At 39.9% G+C, this 19,298-nt stretch overlaps 1 pseudogene; it reads right to left on the reverse strand.

The window, feature by feature from the left end:
- LOC135717596 (uncharacterized) overlaps nucleotides 1–19,298 on the reverse strand; it is an 89,219-nt pseudogene that overhangs the window by 2,286 nt on the left and 67,635 nt on the right.

A 19,298-nucleotide genomic window follows, 5' to 3' on the forward strand; every position in this document is an offset into this window, starting at 1 on the left:
GCTTCCGGTTTTCGATTTCCCCCCGATCCAGACATCCTTGCTGTCGACAAACGTTCCCCAAACACTTTAATTACATTTGTAACGGTTGATTTGGCAACTTTTAGCGATTTTGCCAACTTTGCGTGCGAGTAGCTCGGATTTTCGCGATGCGCGAGCAAAATTTTGATACGCTGCTCTTCTTGCTTGGACGGCATTTTGACAACTGAAGAGTGAATTCCAAAATCAAAATAGGAGCAACATTCTACACACACACACCTTCAAAATGAGGGGTGTTCAGGTTTTTTAAATGCAAAATTGAAAGAAATACGTCAAGTTGATATTGACCAAATTTTGACCGTATCACCCTTTATATTAAGACAAAATCAAAATTATTGACGAAATGTATGTAATTGCATGAAGTATACTCTATTGTATCAGATCCCTCTTAGGTCAGATCTGATTACAAAAATTGAAATAAAAATAAAATGAGAAATAATGTCAATTGTTTAAAATTTGTACTCACTATTGGGTAAAGTTTCCTCAATTTCCACTATTTTTGGTTAAATTTTACTTCGTGTAAATTTATTAAATTGCTCGAAAATATTTACTTATTTTTGAGATCGATTTTGATGAAATCTTATACAATTTTGAGTTGATCAGATCGACCGTGCACACAATTTTATAGAGATTGATAAAGTATGATTGTGTCAGTGATTTGTTTTCATCGGGAAAATTTTCCGCTATGAATTTTTTTTTTCCGATGAAAACATTTTGCGTATACGAATACGTGACGTAGTGTGCGTACGATAAACGTCAGCAATCTCTATAGATCTAAGTTTTTTTTAACAACCTTGGTAAAAACTTTCATGAACGACAACAAGATGTATGAATCGATCATCGCAGTTGGGTCCTTATGATTACGAATGCTAGAAGAATAATTTTATTGTGAAAAATATTTTTGAGTGATAAGCAGGAATACCTAATTTTTAACCTGATTCTTTCAACAAAAAGATTTTTGTTTTGCATTTCGGATGGAGGTGTTGACGAGAAGACTGTCGAAACAGGTACATTTAAAAAGCAACGTGCATGACGACTTATGTTTACAGCACAGCTAGCCACCCGGCTTTACTCTGGTAAGTAACTTTAAATTCTAGCGTTCAGAATCATAAGGGCCTGGTTGGAATAAAATTCCTCGATGAGTTGGATGCTAGCTAATGCAGCTTTTTACAGTATTGTATTGGGAAAATTTCGTACACTTCAAGCTGAACATTGCATTAGGTCCTAAGTAACATTGACAGATTTTCTTCGTCGACTTTCTCTTTGCATCCCCACGACCATGTAAAGACATTCCCACTTATTTTCAGCTCGGAGATCGAAGCTTTTATGTAACATCTAATACATCAACCAGATCAAGAAACGGTTGTGTGCTCAAGTTATAAACGAAAGAGAAAGTCGATGAAGAGAATCGATCAATGTTACTTAGGACCTAATGCAATGTTCAGCTTGACTTGCTTCACTTAATTTTATAGTAATACATAGAGAAAATCGATGAAGAGAATCGATCATCGCAGTTAGGCCCTTATGATTCCGGACTCAGGATGTTTTTTATTCAAAAAAAAGATGCTAGAAGATTTTCCATACAGTTCCATAATTGTTTTTCAGTAGTGGCTCAGTTGAATTATCTATAAGATATGGACGAGTATAATGAGTACACGGAGGAACTTAAATAAGTATTGACTTTTTTAATAGAAAATCCAACTGCAATGTTTAGGTCCTAAGTAATATTGGCAGATTCTCTTCGTTAACTTTCTCTTTGTCCACGGCCATGTAAAAACATTCCCAGGTAGAAGCTGTTATCTAGCATCTAAGGCCGCGGCCAGGGTAGACGCGTTTATTATTATTCCTTGCGAAACGATTATGATGTTATTAACGAAAGAGACAGTCGACGAAGAGAATCGATCAATATTACTTAGAACCTAATGCAATGTTCAGCTTGGATTGACAAACACGAGATGGATTGAAAAGTTGTGGGAAGGAAAGGGTTAAGAACACATCTGCAAAATCATTGCCTGAGCCTGGGCGCCCACTGATGTGGTGTGGCATCGATATTTTGACATGTTGTTGTATGATGCCACATCACCGCCACACCACTGGGGTCCAGCCATATGTGGTGGTGTTCATGGAAATCGATCAAAGTAGATAAGACGTTTTGAAGTGTTCATCTAGATTTAAGAAAGGCTGTTGAAACTCACCAAATATCATGCACTTTCTGCAATGGTGTTTGTATTGAGTCCATGTAAGATGACATGGCTTTTCGTATTGCCTGTAAGAATATTGCCGTTGCTTCACTGCCTGGAACTTGTTGAAGACACGAGATTACTCGGTCTTCCGTCATCTTCTCTACAGGCCGAAATTTCATTTTATCGGTATCGTTAATGTCACTTAAAGATAAACCATGCTGATCCTTAGACACAGTAGACACTAACTCCATCAAATGTATGCAAGATACATTGAAATTCCCTACAAAATTTCACAGTTCGTTTATTCCCAATATTGTATTATAGGTAATGTATATACAACTAATAATTAAACTGAATTACTTACCTAATATGAGTGGTTTGCTGGTTTTCATCAGTCTTGTCCGCAATTTATTAGCCAGATGAGTTGGGTCTTGGACATAGACTATGCTTTCTAGCGATATGAACCAGTTGCCAAATTCGTTTGGTTGGTTGGTGCCTGGATTATCTAAACCCATTTCCTTTACCATAGCCCCAATGAATCGGCTGTCCCCATCAGTAGCCTTGCATGCGATCGAAATTCCGACCTTTTTGAATTCCTCTGTTACATGATACCATTTTTTCTGCACCGATGTAGTATCAAACTTATTATCAGTGCAGTAATAAAGTACACAGAATGGTGCTGCGTTCAATGCAATAGGCTGCGCCATAGCAAGTTGAACGTTTCTACCCACTGGATACTTTTTTATGTTTTCAATTACCCGTTGAGGCGATTCACAATCGAAGATTCCTGTGATTGGTAGGCCACTGGTTTCGTTTAGTGGAGCAACAAGGCCACTGAGCTGGTTTGTAGTAGACCTATATTCGACTCCACCAGTAATTCTAGTCGCGTCCTCACTCCAGCAGACACTTAATGGGTAGCCGTTATATTCTAAATAATCTTTCAGTTGCTTCACCATACACGCTAACTTGAATGTACCCATTAAATGCGTAAATTTGACTCATTTTATGCTATTATTCCAAACTATCAAAAAATGGGTATTTTCAAAAAATGAAAAGCGGGTAATTTTTAATCATTTTAAAATTATCTTCTTGCAATAAAAATGGGTAAAAAGGGTTTGGTGAAATGGAAGAGCAAAGTGTTTTGAAAGTTAACGGATTTCGCGTGTGCTATGTCCTGCAAATTGATCGGAATTCGAGAGATAAATACCGCGTTTCAAAAAAATATGCGGCGGAGGCAGCAGATTCTTTCCGGCCGGTGTTGATTCTGGTGAAAAGGGTGATCGGGTAGTTCCATTATTTCCATAAGAGTCAAACCGCAAACCTAAGTGTTGGGGAAGATCCAAGAGAAGATCAGCACGGCATTTCTGTGTGCTTTCAAGACCCGATTGCTACGAAGAATGTAATTATGATTAAATTTAGGTATGTATTCTAAAAACCGACGGTCCCGTTTCAGGTTAGCAGATTAATAGCGGGTTCGGAGAATAAAACGATGGTTATATGCCCAGGAATCCAAATCCGATTGTACATTTGGAACGAATAGAGGCAACTTCTTTACCCTACAAAAATTACAATAATGTCTACAACTTACTGCAACACTCGCATATTCCAGTACATCGGTTAATTCTATAGTGTTTATGATTACCTATGTGATTATGTTTAATAAAGACTATGAAGTGTTTTAATGATTTTAGCTTTTACAAATGTTCAAATCCCTTATATTTCTCAGTGCAAATAAAAAAAAAACAATCAATAAAACGGTTACTTTTTACTCATTTACAGAAAAACAAGATGATTAAAAACTACCCATTTTATGAAGTATTATTCGAATACTCATTAATGAGTAAAGTCACTTTTACTCATTTCATGAGTTAAGCCATTTTTCTTCAAAATGAGTCAAATTTTACTCATTAATGGGTACTTTAGAGTTAGCGTGTAAGCTCTCCTTCTACAAGTTGAGCTGCATGTGTTTGTAAATGGCGCTGAATCGTTCTAATGTGTGGAGAAGGCGTGTTAGCTCTTTCGAATTTATATAATTCCTTTCCTCCCTGGATGATACTGAAAAGAATAAAACAAATTAATCAAAAAGACTATTTTAAGCGAGCAGCAGTCCCTTTACCGGTATGTAAAAAAGTCTTTCTCTAAGGTAGAGTATCGAACTCCCTTGGACTCGTAGGCTGGTATCGAGGGAAGATGTCTTGGCCATTGAACTTGTGCTACTACCGGCCATGTCGTAGCACGTTACAAGTTTAAAGCTTCGCTTTCATCACAGTCCAAATCCTCGTTGCCCCCGTCACAACCAACAAGATTTTCTCCTTCAACGTCCGATATTTCGAATCTTTCTTGCTCAATCGTCAGCATTTCCTCAAGTTCAGAAATGTTGATATAAATAATCAGGAATATTTTCAAGGATTTCGATCAATGGATCTTCAGTTGCCTCCCATCCTAGGCATGCGTTTTCAAATTTCGCTACTTTGGGAATTTTCGAATTGCAGCTTTGATCGTGTGCCTCTACGCCCTCTGCAGGATGTTCTTCTGAATCAGTATCGAGGATGGCCCGTTTGTGTGTATTGCTGGACTTTTTTTCCTTGAAATTCACATTTGTGGACGTTTTTTATATGCGCCACAAAGTTTGACACTTTCCACAAACCGGATTTTTCAGGACGGCTTGCTATGCAGTTTTTTGTAGGGCATAAAGGACATACAATTTTGGCAACTCTTTCACAACCTTCCTGAGGGGGTATGACTTCCAACATATTTAAAGACAGCAAAAAATCCTGTTCTCCTGTATTCCCAACCTCGGTCCCATCGTACCTAAGAAATGCATTTTTTTTTAATTTTTGTTTTAAATTTGATTGATTATTAAAACAAATTAAGATTGAATAGCTTTTGAGTGTGTTGATTATTTCCTTTTAATTCCGTTATAATTGCTTATCTTTTGACATATACGCGTATTTCGTCTACTACTTACAGACTTTATCAGTGCCAAGTACTCAACATCACTACTTGGCACTGATGAAGTCTGCAAGTAGTAGACGAAATACTCGTATCTGTTAAAAGATAAGCAATTATAACGGAATTAAAAGGAAATAATCAACACACTCAAAAGCTCTTCATAATGGGATTCCGTTTTTAGGTTCGACAACATTAAAAGATTAAATTAAGATTACTATTACCTTTTTTGGTAGAACTCCAACACCCTTTGTCGAATTACGGTTTCGCAATCAACGTTCAATTCGGTGCTACGTTGAGCCTCTTGGAAACTTTTCTGCCATCTCATATAGTGGTTAAAGCCGCGTTTTTTTATTGTGGCAGCTAACATCTTAATTATCGCCTTCTCTCCAGCAAGAAAGCGGAAGTCCTCTGGTTTATTATCAAATTTTTCGAAGCAATCCTTAAGCTTTGCGTTGGAAGTAGATTGGGTTTTTGTGACTCTTTTCATATCTTCTTCAATCGCTTTGATTTCCAAATCAACACACACACACACACACACACACACACACACACACACACACACACACACACACACACACACACACACACACACACACACACACACACACACACACACACACACACACACACACACACACACACACACACACACACACACACACACACACACACACACACACACACACACACACACACACACACACACACACACACACACACACACACACACACACACACACACACACACACACACCTACTTTTCATGATAAATCCTTCTGTACCTATCGCCATCGACTTCTATCTACTGCAACGACTGCAACATCGAAAAAGTAGATGCCAGCGAACAGTAGGAAACGGTAGGAAACGGAATCCTGCAAATCTACACTGAACAAGAAAATCATATGTAAATAGAGTTGAAGCTAAACGACATTTTCGATGTGTCGCCCCCCTCGATATTTTGGACATTTTTAAAAACATCAGGAAACTCTAGACTGTCGAAGAAGTTATGAATTAGTTTCGATAATTTTTATTTCAGACAAATCTTGAGAACTTCAGTGAAAATCGTAGAACTATATTAATTGTTTCGTTACGGGAGCAATAAGTTCCTTAAATTTCAGAATAACTTCGAAAACTTCACAGAGGTACAGAGGTCATCAGAAACATTTCAAAAACTTCATAAAGTCTATGGAGCTTAAGGGAAGATCCGAGAACTGCAGGAACTTGTATGAACATTTCGGGAGCATTTCAAATAAGTTTAGTAAAGCTCCAAAAACAAGGCGGAGTTCAGTTGTTTCACTAAATTTGCGGGAAATTTTAAGAAGTTCACAGATTTTCAGAGAACTTTATAGATGCTAAGACAATTATTGCAGGGCTGTTACAAGAGGAGCGGATTTCGCGAATTTCGCGGATTTGTCGCAGATTTGAACTTTCAGTCGCGAAAATCGCGGAAACATTAAATGGTGTCGCGAAAATCGCGAAGGGGCTGATGTGCTGTCACTGTACCGTTTCGACGCCTTGATTGCACTTTCCGGGAAACAGACAAACGTTCTTTGAAATGTTTCAGCACTGCACAGACGGTGATTTTGGCCATTTTCAACTCCTTTGCGATCTTCCATGTCGGGTTTTCATATCTTTTGTGCAGAATTAATGCTCAATGCAAGAAAACATAACCTATTTTAAAAAAAATTCCTCAGGAATTCAAGAGAGAGACATTGTAAACAAATTTCTGTTAAAAGATTCCAGAGCCGACCACTAAGAGCGCTGTATCGGACAAAAATAAGTGTATCGATTCTAAATAGGCAGAGCTTTACACTGCAAGAGCTATTACTAATATAAAAAGCATTGCAGAAAGTGTTCTGAAGAAGATTTTCAAGAGTATTATACCATAGATAGACATCATCATAGTACCGTTGTACCCCTTTAATCCAGTACTGCATTTAACGTACTAGAATTAAGGAGTACAAATAAACTGGTACTATAGTCGGTTCCAAGCTGCACCCCTCAAAACATAGGAAAATCCACGAATCCCACATTTTATCGGTCAAACTTTCATAGCGAATCAAATCAAACATACTGTAGTACTAGAATTTCGACTAGAATGGGGTACGTGATTCGATTTGCTTGGGACCAATAGGCTTAAAATCGTTAGTTTCCGCCGGTTGGTATTATACCATAGACAGACATCATCATAGTACCGTTGTACTCCTTTATTTCAGTACTGCATTTGACGTACTAGAATTAAGGAGTACAACCACCGGTTGGAAACTAGCGATTTTAAATTGGCTCACTGCTTAACTAGCCTATTGTTCCAAGCAAATCGATTAACGTACCCCATTCTAGTCGATATTCTAGTACTACACAAGTTTGACAGATAACATGAGCGGTTGGTGGATTTTCCTATGTTTCGAGGGGTGCATCGATTAGCTTGGGACCGAAGAGAGTACCAGAGCTGAGCCAAAAAGTTGAGCACTTTTCTTCGGACCTACTAGTCTTAGAGTTACCTCTATGGTACAACCATAAAGGTAACTCTAAGACCATATAGTGTTTATGCGAAAACGGTCAATTTAAGCCATATAGTGTCTTCGGAGAAGTTTGTGCACTTAAAACGTCCCTTCTTTTGAGCTTAGCCATTTCATGATTAATCCACCTAGCAGAGAGATGAAAAATTTACGGGGGAGGTAGCTCATCGATTCTTCCGGTTCGCCTCCTAGCATCGTGCTATAAGGTACCAGGCGATAACCAGGGTAGTTGATCGATAGCTTGATGACGTCATTTCGTTGGCGTCTGCTATGGGAAATTCTCATAGCAGGCGTTGACGATGGGACGTTGTCGAGTTGTTGAATAGCAACTATCGTGGTAACTCACCGATTACCTGTCGATCTGCCAAATTTGGAAAGACGTCTGCATTGAATTGTCTCATATAATAATATTGCGCCCACTATATCACAAGAAATTGCGAGTAGCTGAGTGGAATGGAGTTAAGTTAAGCATTGGGTACAGGACCAAGTCTCCCCTGGGTGGTGCCAGAAGATGAGCGCAATAGAATCATCAAGTTGCCATAAGGCTCGGAACGAGACTATTGCATGGCTGGGTAGTCAAAGTCTTCCATTCGTTAGTCATTTCAGGTGGATTAGAACAGGTTTAGGTTTAGGGTGGGCGTTGGCCAGATTTGGTTTCCTAAATAGGACCTAGATTATTTAATACACTAGTAACCTCAACTTCTGTCACAATGTTTCATTGTGACCAATCAACACTCAATGGGTAAAATATCAAATTTGCGGTAAATTTGAAAAAAGGGAACTTGGAGTGTAGAGTGCACTGTCCACGGGACGATTCTGAAGCCCGACCAAGTGAGTGGGTTACGGGTTTATTTGATTGTACGTCATTTCCAAGTTATATATAGATACATTCATACCATTGGCATTTTGTATTTGAGATAAGACAGAGACAGGATGCGGAGGGCCCGCTTAGGGGGAGCGTAACCCATGTTATGGCTTCCATTTATTAAATAGTTCAGATAGGCTGGAAATGGTAGGTTCATGGTGAGAAAATGTACCATATGGTGCCCGTTCACTGATCAAAATTAGATTCAAATCGTCAGGCCCTGCCCTGGAATAAGGGAATCGACGATGATTTGTCAAGTTTCATTTTGCATTTGCATATAATTGTAAGTTTAGGTTTGCTTTTGTAATTGTAAGATAGATAGTTTGCCTCAATTGAAACATTGAGTTAAACATACCTCTAAAATAGTAGTAGTTACAGTGCCGCATTATCTAACTTTTGTTTTGTTTGTTTACATATAACTAATACTAATACCTCCTTGTTTTCTCTCTAATTTGTCTACTATGTCCCACCATCACGATGAGAGATGAGCTACCGTACATGGTACACGCTCATATACACTCCCAAAATAGTATGCCGCAAGTAAGTATATCACAGAGGCAACTAAAGATCCAGAAACAAAAACCGAAAACGCTGAACGGCAGATTGGTTTACAGTGGTCGACCAGGGTGTGTGCTGATAAATTACAAAATTACAATTACATCATCATTTCATACATCACATCATTTACTGCACTACAACACCGGAGCTAGCAAAGTTCAACAATCCATCGTTGCTTATGCCTTTGTTGTCGTTTGGAACCAGTTTTGCGAGGTAGGTGACGATTGTGCGTATTTCTCGCGTAAATTTTGAAAAGGGCTTAGCCTGAACAATACGTAAAGAGCAAATTGAAACATTGTACGTCGCGTGAAAGTGGAACTTAATGAAGGCCTAAGTACTTTTTCGTAGTTTTTAGTTTTCGGATTTGAAAGATCGTCGGTTACAGTGGCCTGCTTACTGAGCAGAAAAACGCGGTCCCAGGTCCTTACACATCAAAGAGATTTATAGTAAAATCGCTTGTGTATCGTGTATTTTGCGAAACTCGTTGTTGTCGTTGGTTCCGGGTTTGAATGGATACAAAAATTAGAGCAACGGTATTATGTGATATGAGGGGCTCGGTGGCCTTAGAGCAACCGTTTTTGCTTACTGAGCAGAACATCATGAGTCTAATCTCAGGCCCATCCACAATCAAGATTCGTCAATCGTTTTATTTGTTAATATGACTACATGGTAATAACAGCAACTCGGTGATTAAAAAGGTGCTCGTCTGCCTAGTGGCAAACGTTTTTGCTTACTGAGCAGAAGACCGTGGGTTTAATCTCAAGCTCCTTCGCGTTATATGATCGTTAGGACATCAATTCAGCTTATCGTTTACCAAAACGAACCCTGCTGCAAACCCAACCCTCTTATCCAACATCCCAGTGATTCCTCGTGGAAGTGCAGAGGTGTTCTCGGCTTCCATCAAAGCGAGTGTCATGTCAACACAATCCTTCCCATTCCTTTCTTGACCTGTGTTCGGGCGCGGCCGGCGCTGGTATTGCCTAATTTAAGATCACCAGTTTTTACACATTGAGGATGATTGCTAGTCCCAAGCATCGTCTATTGGTTCTCTGTGTAATTACAGCTGATCTGGCAATAACAGAGTAGCAACCGTGGGCGGTCAATCAAGCTCAAGCAAGCTCAAGCTCAAGCAGAGAGATGAAAATTTTACTTTTTTTGTTTGTCGAGGTAGCAAAATGGTGTTTTAAGCAAAGTTTTAGACAATATAAAAAAAAAATGTTGCTGAAGATGTCAACCCTCTATCTCTTATGTTAACAGAGATATGTCATTTTTTTTGGTAAGAGCCTTTAGTATGTTCTACACAAATGTTTATTTTTTTTAATTACGCCATTTTGTCTTGGGAAGCAAGTCCATATCTTCAATATTTCTTGAGATATTCAAGGTATTGATCCAAAATTAGTACTATTTACCAGGTCAATACCTCGAAGTTGGGCAAAATTGGGCAAACTAGGTTGATTACATTTGAAAGTATACTTAAAATGCTGCCCATTGCATACCAAATCATTAGCCTTCTTTAATATTCTCTGCTGATCTGCTTATTACCAAACTATAAGGTCACGACTTCCCGTATAATGTGTTAAAAACAACATTATAGTTATATTTCATCAACCGTTTCATACAATATCAAAGAAAAAAAAATATTCATCGCTACCCATTTCCTCGCCACTTTCAGAATTGTCACTTACTTCTGTTTCACCATCGGTTCATGGATCGGTAGATGGAACTAGAAGAGTTTGAGCATCTTCTGACAAAAGCAGTTTTGCTTGTTTTGGAAGGGGTCTTATTGTTGAAATTAACGGGTAAGATGATTCAAGGACCTTTGCTCGTTCGGTTAACCGGTTGCTACTATAAACACCGAGAATCACATTCCGGGAAGAACAAGGACCACTGTTCGTTCAATCAATCGGTCACTACAACCGACACTGTGAATCACCTGGCGGGGGCGGAACAGAGGCCAATCGTAGTACAGGCATTTTTGACGTAGAACTACGTCTTTGTTGACTATACTGGGGTGCGAATCAAAAATTATGTGTGGTGAAATAGTGTTAGGTTTTGAACGCTTGTAACTTTGCCATTTATAGATGAAACCTAAATACAAATACGCCAATCGATAGAATATTACTTTACAAATCTGCTGAAATAAAAACTTTTACAATTTTCCATTAAAAAGCTTGTGAAATATGTAGAAATGATACTTTTATCACTGTGTTTATGAAATAAACGTTTTCCCCAAACCCAGTCATCATAATCGAGTACCCATGGTGGCACATCGTTCAGCTTGAACCTGAAAATATTTAAACCAGTGCTTCTTTGGACGGCGAGGCAAGCAGCAAGCAAGAGCAAGAGGTGGATTTTCTTTCTCTCTCTCTCTACCTTCGTGCTGAATATTCTCGGAGGCACTGTGACCGGATGAAATCGGGCAGGTGTGAGATTGAGGATGTCGAACCGAAGCTAATTGTTGCATCGGACAACGTGGTGGAGATCGAACCATCGGTCCTTCGCAGGACCACAAATTTTTACAGAAATATTTATATTTCTGGGATAAATCAGCAGTCCACCCCCCCCCCCTTTAAATGACTCGTTGGACGTAAAATAAACGACTATTTGAAACATTTAGGCTTTGATTTTTAGATCTTAGATTTAGTAAACATAAGAGGCAATACATTTGGAAAATCAAACTTTGTTCGAAAAATAAGCAAACTTAAAAATTACAAAATTATTAAAAAAAAAAGTAGAAGGGTCTGTGTCTAGGGGTACGAACGGAAGCTTGACGTAGGACCGCTAGTGGACGGAATAAATGTGAAGAACATTGTTGATCAATTATCTATTATCTCAACTCTTTCCGTTTTTGAATTGTAGGCGTACCAAATTTGTAGTAATTTTTTTTTCAAAGAGAAAGTTGATTAAGAGAATCAATCAAAATCACTTGCACCCCTGCTTCCAAGTTTGGCTACAAGATTACAACTCTGGAGAGCATTTTGTGTGGTCGTTGGGGGCTTGTGATTCTGAATATGGACAAACAAGCACAGATAAATTCTATTCCAACTCTTTACTGCTGTAAGCTTGATGGCCCTGAAAAGGGCCGTTTTATTGAAGAGGACATCCATGGCCACTTACGCTTGGCTTTTTTTTTTTTCCTTCATTAGAGAGATTTTTAGCCTAAGGCTAGCTCATCTCTTACGCTTGGCGTGTTAAGTGTAGGTGACCTCATTTTCCAGGAACATCTTCAGCACACCTCGTAGATCAGACCGGAGATACGTTTGACCTTTGCCACGACCAGTCAATTGTTGCTTGTTAGGTGTGAAGGAGTGGACTAGCCACCATCTTCCTACTGCTGCTATTGCTGTTCACCACACTGTCCGAAGCGAAAATGAGCTAATGCCATACAGCAGCGCTCTTTTATATATTTTCAGGTTAAAACAGAATTATGTGCAACCAAGTGGTATAAAAACTACAAAGACTCCTCCCATTATGAGTAGTTTGCTATCAAGTAGCGACACTGGCTCTTTTCCTTTTGCGTACACGGCGAATGAGAACGACCCAAATTTGAGTTTAGTTCACTCATAATCGTCAAAAGTGCAGGAACTCAGCGATGAGTAAATTTGTCTCATGGTTTCCTGTGGAAAACCTAAAAAATCTGCCAGAAAATGAGGAAATTGACGAAAATTTTATTCAGTCTCGGAGCAGTACCAATAGACTGAGTGAATCGCATCTTTACTTTTCTAAAATTCGGAAATTTTTCCTTGGAAAAACCTGGGAAAACATGAGGCAAATTTACTCATCGCTGAGTTCCTGCACTTTATTTCTTATTTATGAGGTAACTAAACTCAAATTTGGGTCGTTCTCATTCGCCGTGATATCACCTTGAAAGATATCGGCGTCAGTGGTAAGCGTGATTACCTCTTACCCCAGCAGGCCTGGGTCTAATCTCAGTCGGCGCCACCGGCATGTTCTAAGGCATAAAATCTCTGATCACGCCTTCCTTCGGGAAGTAAACCCGTTGGTCCCCGGTTGAGTTGATGGGTCGATTGGCAGGGTCCAGGTGTGGGAGCTGCCTCCCTGGCGTCGGTAGCAATGGAGCTCGGTACGGAAAACAAATCTCGCGTCACTTTTCAATAGGTCCTATCTACATTGATCGATTCTCTTCATCGACACTCTCTTTCGTAAATAACTTGACTTCACAAATGTTTCCTGCCGTCTTCGTCGAATTAGATGCTTGATCAAGGTTGATCAAAATAATTTGTACCTCTGCTTCCAGTTTGATTACATGAGCATTTTGTGTGGTCGTTGGTTCTGAATATGGACAAACAGGCAGATGAATTATTTTCCTATTCTTTACTGTAATAAGCTTGGTGGCCCTGAAAAGAGTCGTTTTGTTTCCAAAGTTGGTGATGATTTAACCTACGAAACCAAACAGAGTGCGTATCTGTCACTTCAAAACGTAGATGACATCCATGGTCGCTTACGCTTGGCGTGTTTAGTGTAGGTGACAGCATCACGGATCTCATTTTTCAGGAACACCTTCAGCACACCTCGTAAATCAGACCGGAGATACGTCAGACACCGCCACGACAAGCCAGACGACGGATGGTAGTTATCTTGGAGAATTTGCGTTTGGTTCTGAATATGGCGATGAGTGTGTAAAATATTACGCAATTCCATCCTCCCTATTCGCACGTGCCCGAGGATCGGAGGCGAATGCCACTTCGACTTGTTTCGTCTACTTACTACTCTCTGACGACTGTGCTGGGGAAGCAGCATATGCATGTAGGTAATTGGTGGATTTGTTAGTTAATTCGACGGTTTTGGACAATGCTGAACATTTACCAGTTTTTCAATAGTTTCTTGTTGAAAATCAACATTGTTATCGATGCGTAGCCATATTTCTGATCGATTGGTGATAAAGTTATTGAAATTGGACCAGGGGCAGCTGAGTTATTAACGTTCAAAATCTTTCTTAATTTGTTACATGTTCCATTTTCGGTTTTCACAAAGTGTACCCCCATATAGAAATCAAAGACGTAGTCCTACGTCAAAAAACAAAATCTGTTCATGTCGCGAAACATTGCATACTTTCCATGAGAATCTGTAATGGAATCTTGCATTTCCCGGATGGGTGTATCAGTTTTCCGCAAAAATTTCCATTTTCATCAACACCTGCATTACTGGTGCCAGTCGTTTTCCAGTAGCTCCTTGACGTTTGAATTAGTTTGTTCCTTCCAAACATTCTCGCAAGACTCAGAAACCAGAACACTTCTCCGTGTGGCAGCCAATTTATCCGCATTAGGCGAGAGCTCGTTTGCCTTGTGTTTGGGCAATAAATCAGACCTGGTCTGGGCTTGCGATATCCGACACCGCCGCCACCTAACGTATTGTTTGCCTTTATTCCCCAGCTGCCTTCACCACTCCAATGAAGGAAGCAAAAAAAAAACGCAAAACACACGATTAAGTTTCCGGTAGTAAAATTATAACAAATATTTACCGCAGAATTTTAACAGCCACTGGCATAGCTTAAATTGGCTACTGCCACCAACCCAGCGGACTATGCAACCGGATCCGACCAGCAAACCATTTAATCAATACGTTCTGTCCCGCTGCCCCTGAATGCAAAGCATTTTGATATATCTCTATTAGCTACGGCTGACGAAAATTTCAAGATTTACCACTGTCTGCCTGCTGGGGCCGTTGTTCGTTTGTCATTTTTGACAAATTGCTGCCCAATTTGTGCTTATTATGCACAGAGTCCAACACCTTCCCGTGTTCCAAATTCGTCCAGGCAACCGTGGGCTTTAAATCGCAAAACCATACGCTTTTCCACTATCGCTCATAGAGTTGACCCTGCGCGTCGTGGGGTCAACCACCATGGCTATCGGAGCATCGCATCGGCTCAGCAACTGAGTTCTGGTTGATCCCGGTCGCACTGAAGTACACCACCACCGTGTCATTAGCGAACATAAACCATCGTACCATTTCTTGGTTTGAAATCAACTTCACGCGCTTCGGCATCGCAACAGAGATATGGTAGTCGGATCGGATAGCAACACCTCTTTCTTCCGTGCTGGCAACTTCTGGTGTCCGTAGGCACCTCGCTCTGATATGGTGGACCGGGGCTGGACGCTAATTACAACCCAACCGTGAATCGCAAAGCCGGTCATCGTGGCCGTGGGGAAGAACTGCAAACGAACGCACCTGTGTGTATGCCGAGCCAATGACGTGACGGTTGAGTATAGGATATATGGGAATATTACCGGAGACTGCTGCTCTTTTCCGGGGAAGAGAGTGAGTGTAAATGAAACTTCTCATTATCGCTTCTGACGAAGTCTGCCGGGTTTACTCGGGACCTGTGTGTTTGCACAACGCTGGACCGTGGATGTGTAATTACCAAAACTAGCCCGGTGATGATCTCCCAGGCAATAAGTGCTGCAGTCAGGGATTTCTGGTTTTTTTTACCCAGCATCGTTTGGATGGAATTAAGGGCACTCACAGTGGGTCACGTGTAGGGAAATTCAGTTTATGTAAGTATTTTTATTTAACTCTGTATTTGATAACATTCAGCTGAGCTAACAGAATCTACTTAAGTTTACGATGTACATTGTTTTCTATAGTTCTTAGCAAGGGGTAAGTGACTCTGCCACCTTGTGCTTGTGTTGATTGTGTTTCTTGCATGTTTTTGGGTATCAGAAGGTGTTTCTGCATGACGACCGACCTGTCAAAATGATGAGCGGAAATTAATGCTTACTGGCAACCAAAACATCCATATTTGTATATAAATTAAATTGTTGGTTCGATTCAGACTAGACCCTCTCCTTCCATTATTAACATATCATTAACGTAACGTAACAAAATCAATGCGACACATTTGCAGGATTACTTCTACGATCTGCGGTCGTTGGAGAATTACACCTTATTGGATGAAAACGGTAAAGACCAAGGCAGAGTGGCACAAGATTCGTGAGCTGATCGATAAAATGATGAAAACCTGGCGGAAAGGGCAAGTCGGATGTGACAGGTGGAATGCAGTATGGTCATAGAGGTAACTCTAAGACCAGAAGGTCCCGAAGAAACGTGCTCAACTTTTTGGCTCAGCTCTGGTACTCTCTTCGGTCCCAAGCTAATCGATGTACCCCTCAAAACATAGGAAAATCCACGAACCCCTCATGTTACCTGTCAAACTTTCATAGATAATCAAAACAAACATAATTTAGTACTAGAATTTTGAGTAGTATGGGGTACGTTCATCGATTTGCTTGGAACCAATAGGCTAGTCAAGTAGTGAGCCAATTTAAAATCGTTAGTTTCCACCGGTTGGTATGGTGGCGGTGGATGCGGTTCCAGTGAGTACGGTGCCTATCAGGATAGCAAATCAGCCAATCTGGGCATCAACTTGTCGGCCCACTGCAACACCGACCCCGAAGAGATCATCAACACGTTCAGCGAGAAACAGCAGCCAAGCAATGAAATTCTCAGAATCTGTCCGCCGATGCCTCCGCCAATGATGATTTCGACGACTTTAATTCACGGGAACGCCAAACAATTCCGACGCTTCCGGCTGCATCAAGGGCGGTCAAAAGTTTGGATATTTCAAATCTGATTTAGGAAATACGACAACGAATTCTGCTGTCGATGACTTAGACAATTTTGTGGCGTTCAGCACCGGTACCAGCAGCTGCCGCTACTCCAGTCGGAATAAATCAATATGTCACGTCTCCCTAATAAAAAAATACCATAAACGAATGATAACCCAAATCATAGAACTATTCCACAAGTGGTTTGGATGATACCCGGAACACGTCGTTAAGCAAAATAACCATAACAATTTTATTAGGGCAGCTGCCCCAGCTACCACCGGGATGAATTGCTTCAATACAGTTTGGAAAAGCTAAATAACTTGTGAAATGTACTAAATCACTTCAGAAAGTACTGAATCACTTTATAAAACTGTAGACTCACTTCGGAAAGTGCTGAATCACTTCTGAAATATTTTTTCAATCACTTCGGAAAATACTGAATCACTTCGGAATGTATTTTATCTCTTTAGAACTGTTCGGAATCGCTTTAGAAATGTTAAAGAAAAGAATCGAAAACACTTCAGAAAATTTCCAAATCACTTTGGAAAGTACTGAATCATTGCGGAAAATTCACTTCGGAAATAATTGAATCATTTAGGCACTGAATCACTTGAGAAATGTTCGGAATAACCTCGGAAAATACTGAATATCCTCAGGGATGTTCAGAATCACTTTGGAAATGTTCATGATTACTTCGGAAAGTACTGAATTATTTCAGAAAGTACTGAATTACTTCAAGAAATTCGGAATCATTTTAAAATGTATTAAATCACTTAAGAAAAATTTGGAATCACTCCAGAAAACTTTAGAATCATTCCAGAATGTTTCAATCACTTTGAAGCACTTTGGAAAGAGCTGAATTACTCTATAAAAGTTTGAAATCACTTCAGACAGTACTGAATGACTTCATAAAACGGGGAATCTCTTCGGGTAATATTGAATCATTTCAGAAAATTTCGGATTCACATTGGAAAGTATTGAATCATTCCAGAAAGTGTGTAATCATTTCCGCAAGAACGGAATCACTTCGAAAATAATTGAATCACTTCAGAAATATTCGGAATCACTTCAGAAGTACTGAATCTCTTCAGAAAGTTCATAATCACTTCGGAAAGAACTGAATCATTTCAGAAAGTACTGAATCACTTCAGAAAAATTCGGAATCACTCCAGAAAGTACAGATTACAGATAGTTTGTAATCACTTCCGAATGAATTGGAATATGCATCTAGAGCAGGCAATAAACAAAGCTACTAATGCTCTATGGATATGCAAAAGAACATTCGGTAAACAGTGGGGACTGAAACCGAAAATGATCCATTGGATTTACTCGGCAATTGTGAAACCCAGGATTACATATGGTGCATTGGTCTGGTGACCAAAAACAAAAGAGAGTGTTGCTCAGAGAAAGTTAGAAAAACTCCAATTAATAGCAACTCTCTCAATAACCGGTGAAATGAAAAGTACACCATCGAAGGCATTGGATGCTTTGCTTTATATGCTACCATTGCATCAATTTGTACAATTAGAGGCCAAAAAGTGTGCTCTAAGGATTACAAGGTCAGTGAAATTCTTTGAAGGAGACCTTAGAGGACACCTTAGGATTCTAAAAACTGTTAGTATCAACTCTCTAGTGAGGAACAACGAAGACTGGATGGAGAAAAGATACAATTTTAATCGACTTCTTCAAGTAGTTGACCCTGGGCGTAATTCATGGCAATTTGGTGGCCCGGTTCTTCGTCCAGGATCGATTGTTTTTATACAGATGGTTCAAGATTGAACAATCAAGTGGGAGCAGGAGTAACTGGCCCGGTTCCTATGGGCAGATGGCCAACTGTGTTCCAAGCTGAAATCCAAGCAATTTTAGAGTGTTCCATTATATGTTTGCGTAGAAACTATAAGAGTTCAAATATATGCGTCATGTCCGACAGTCAAGCTGCTCTAAATGCTTTAAAGTCGGCGACATGTACATCAAAACTTGTCTGCGAGTGTGTTCAATCACTTCAAAAATTGTCTTGTCATAATCAAGTCAACTTATATTGGGTTCGTGGTCATTGCGGGATTGAGGGAAATGAAAGAGCTGATGCACTAGCAAGACTCGGATCTTCTCATAAGTTCATCGGGCCAGAGCCCTTTTGTGGCTTATCGACTGCATCTCTTAGAATGGAGCTAAAAGCGTGGGAATCTTCAAAAGTGGAAGAAAACTGGAAGAACACTTCTATTGCTAGGCAGTCGAAGCGATTCATTAATCCAAACATTTCTGTGACCCACAAAATCCTGGAACTTTCTAAGAAAGATCTTAGAATATATGCAGGTCTTATACCAGGTCATTGTCCGAGCCGTTATCACTTGAAGCTGATTGGAAAACTTCAAGATGATGTATGTCGCTTCTGTGGCATAGAAAAGGAAGACTCGGAACATTTGCTATGCCACTGTCCAGAAATTTTTAATAAAAGGCGTAAGTTCTTCGACAAGGGGCTGATAGAACCCTTTGACATTTGGAGAACAACTCCCAATGCGGCTGTGCACTTTATTCGAAGTATAATGCCGTGCTGGGATAATGCTATTAGTCAAACTATGGCGATCACTCCTAATAAAAGTGATACGGCATCTTGATA

This window comes from Ochlerotatus camptorhynchus, unplaced genomic scaffold, assembly GCF_037179485.1.
Source record: "Ochlerotatus camptorhynchus isolate MF236.1 unplaced genomic scaffold, CSIRO-AGI_Acam_v1.1 ptg000062l, whole genome shotgun sequence".
NCBI lineage: Eukaryota > Metazoa > Arthropoda > Insecta > Diptera > Culicidae > Ochlerotatus > Ochlerotatus camptorhynchus.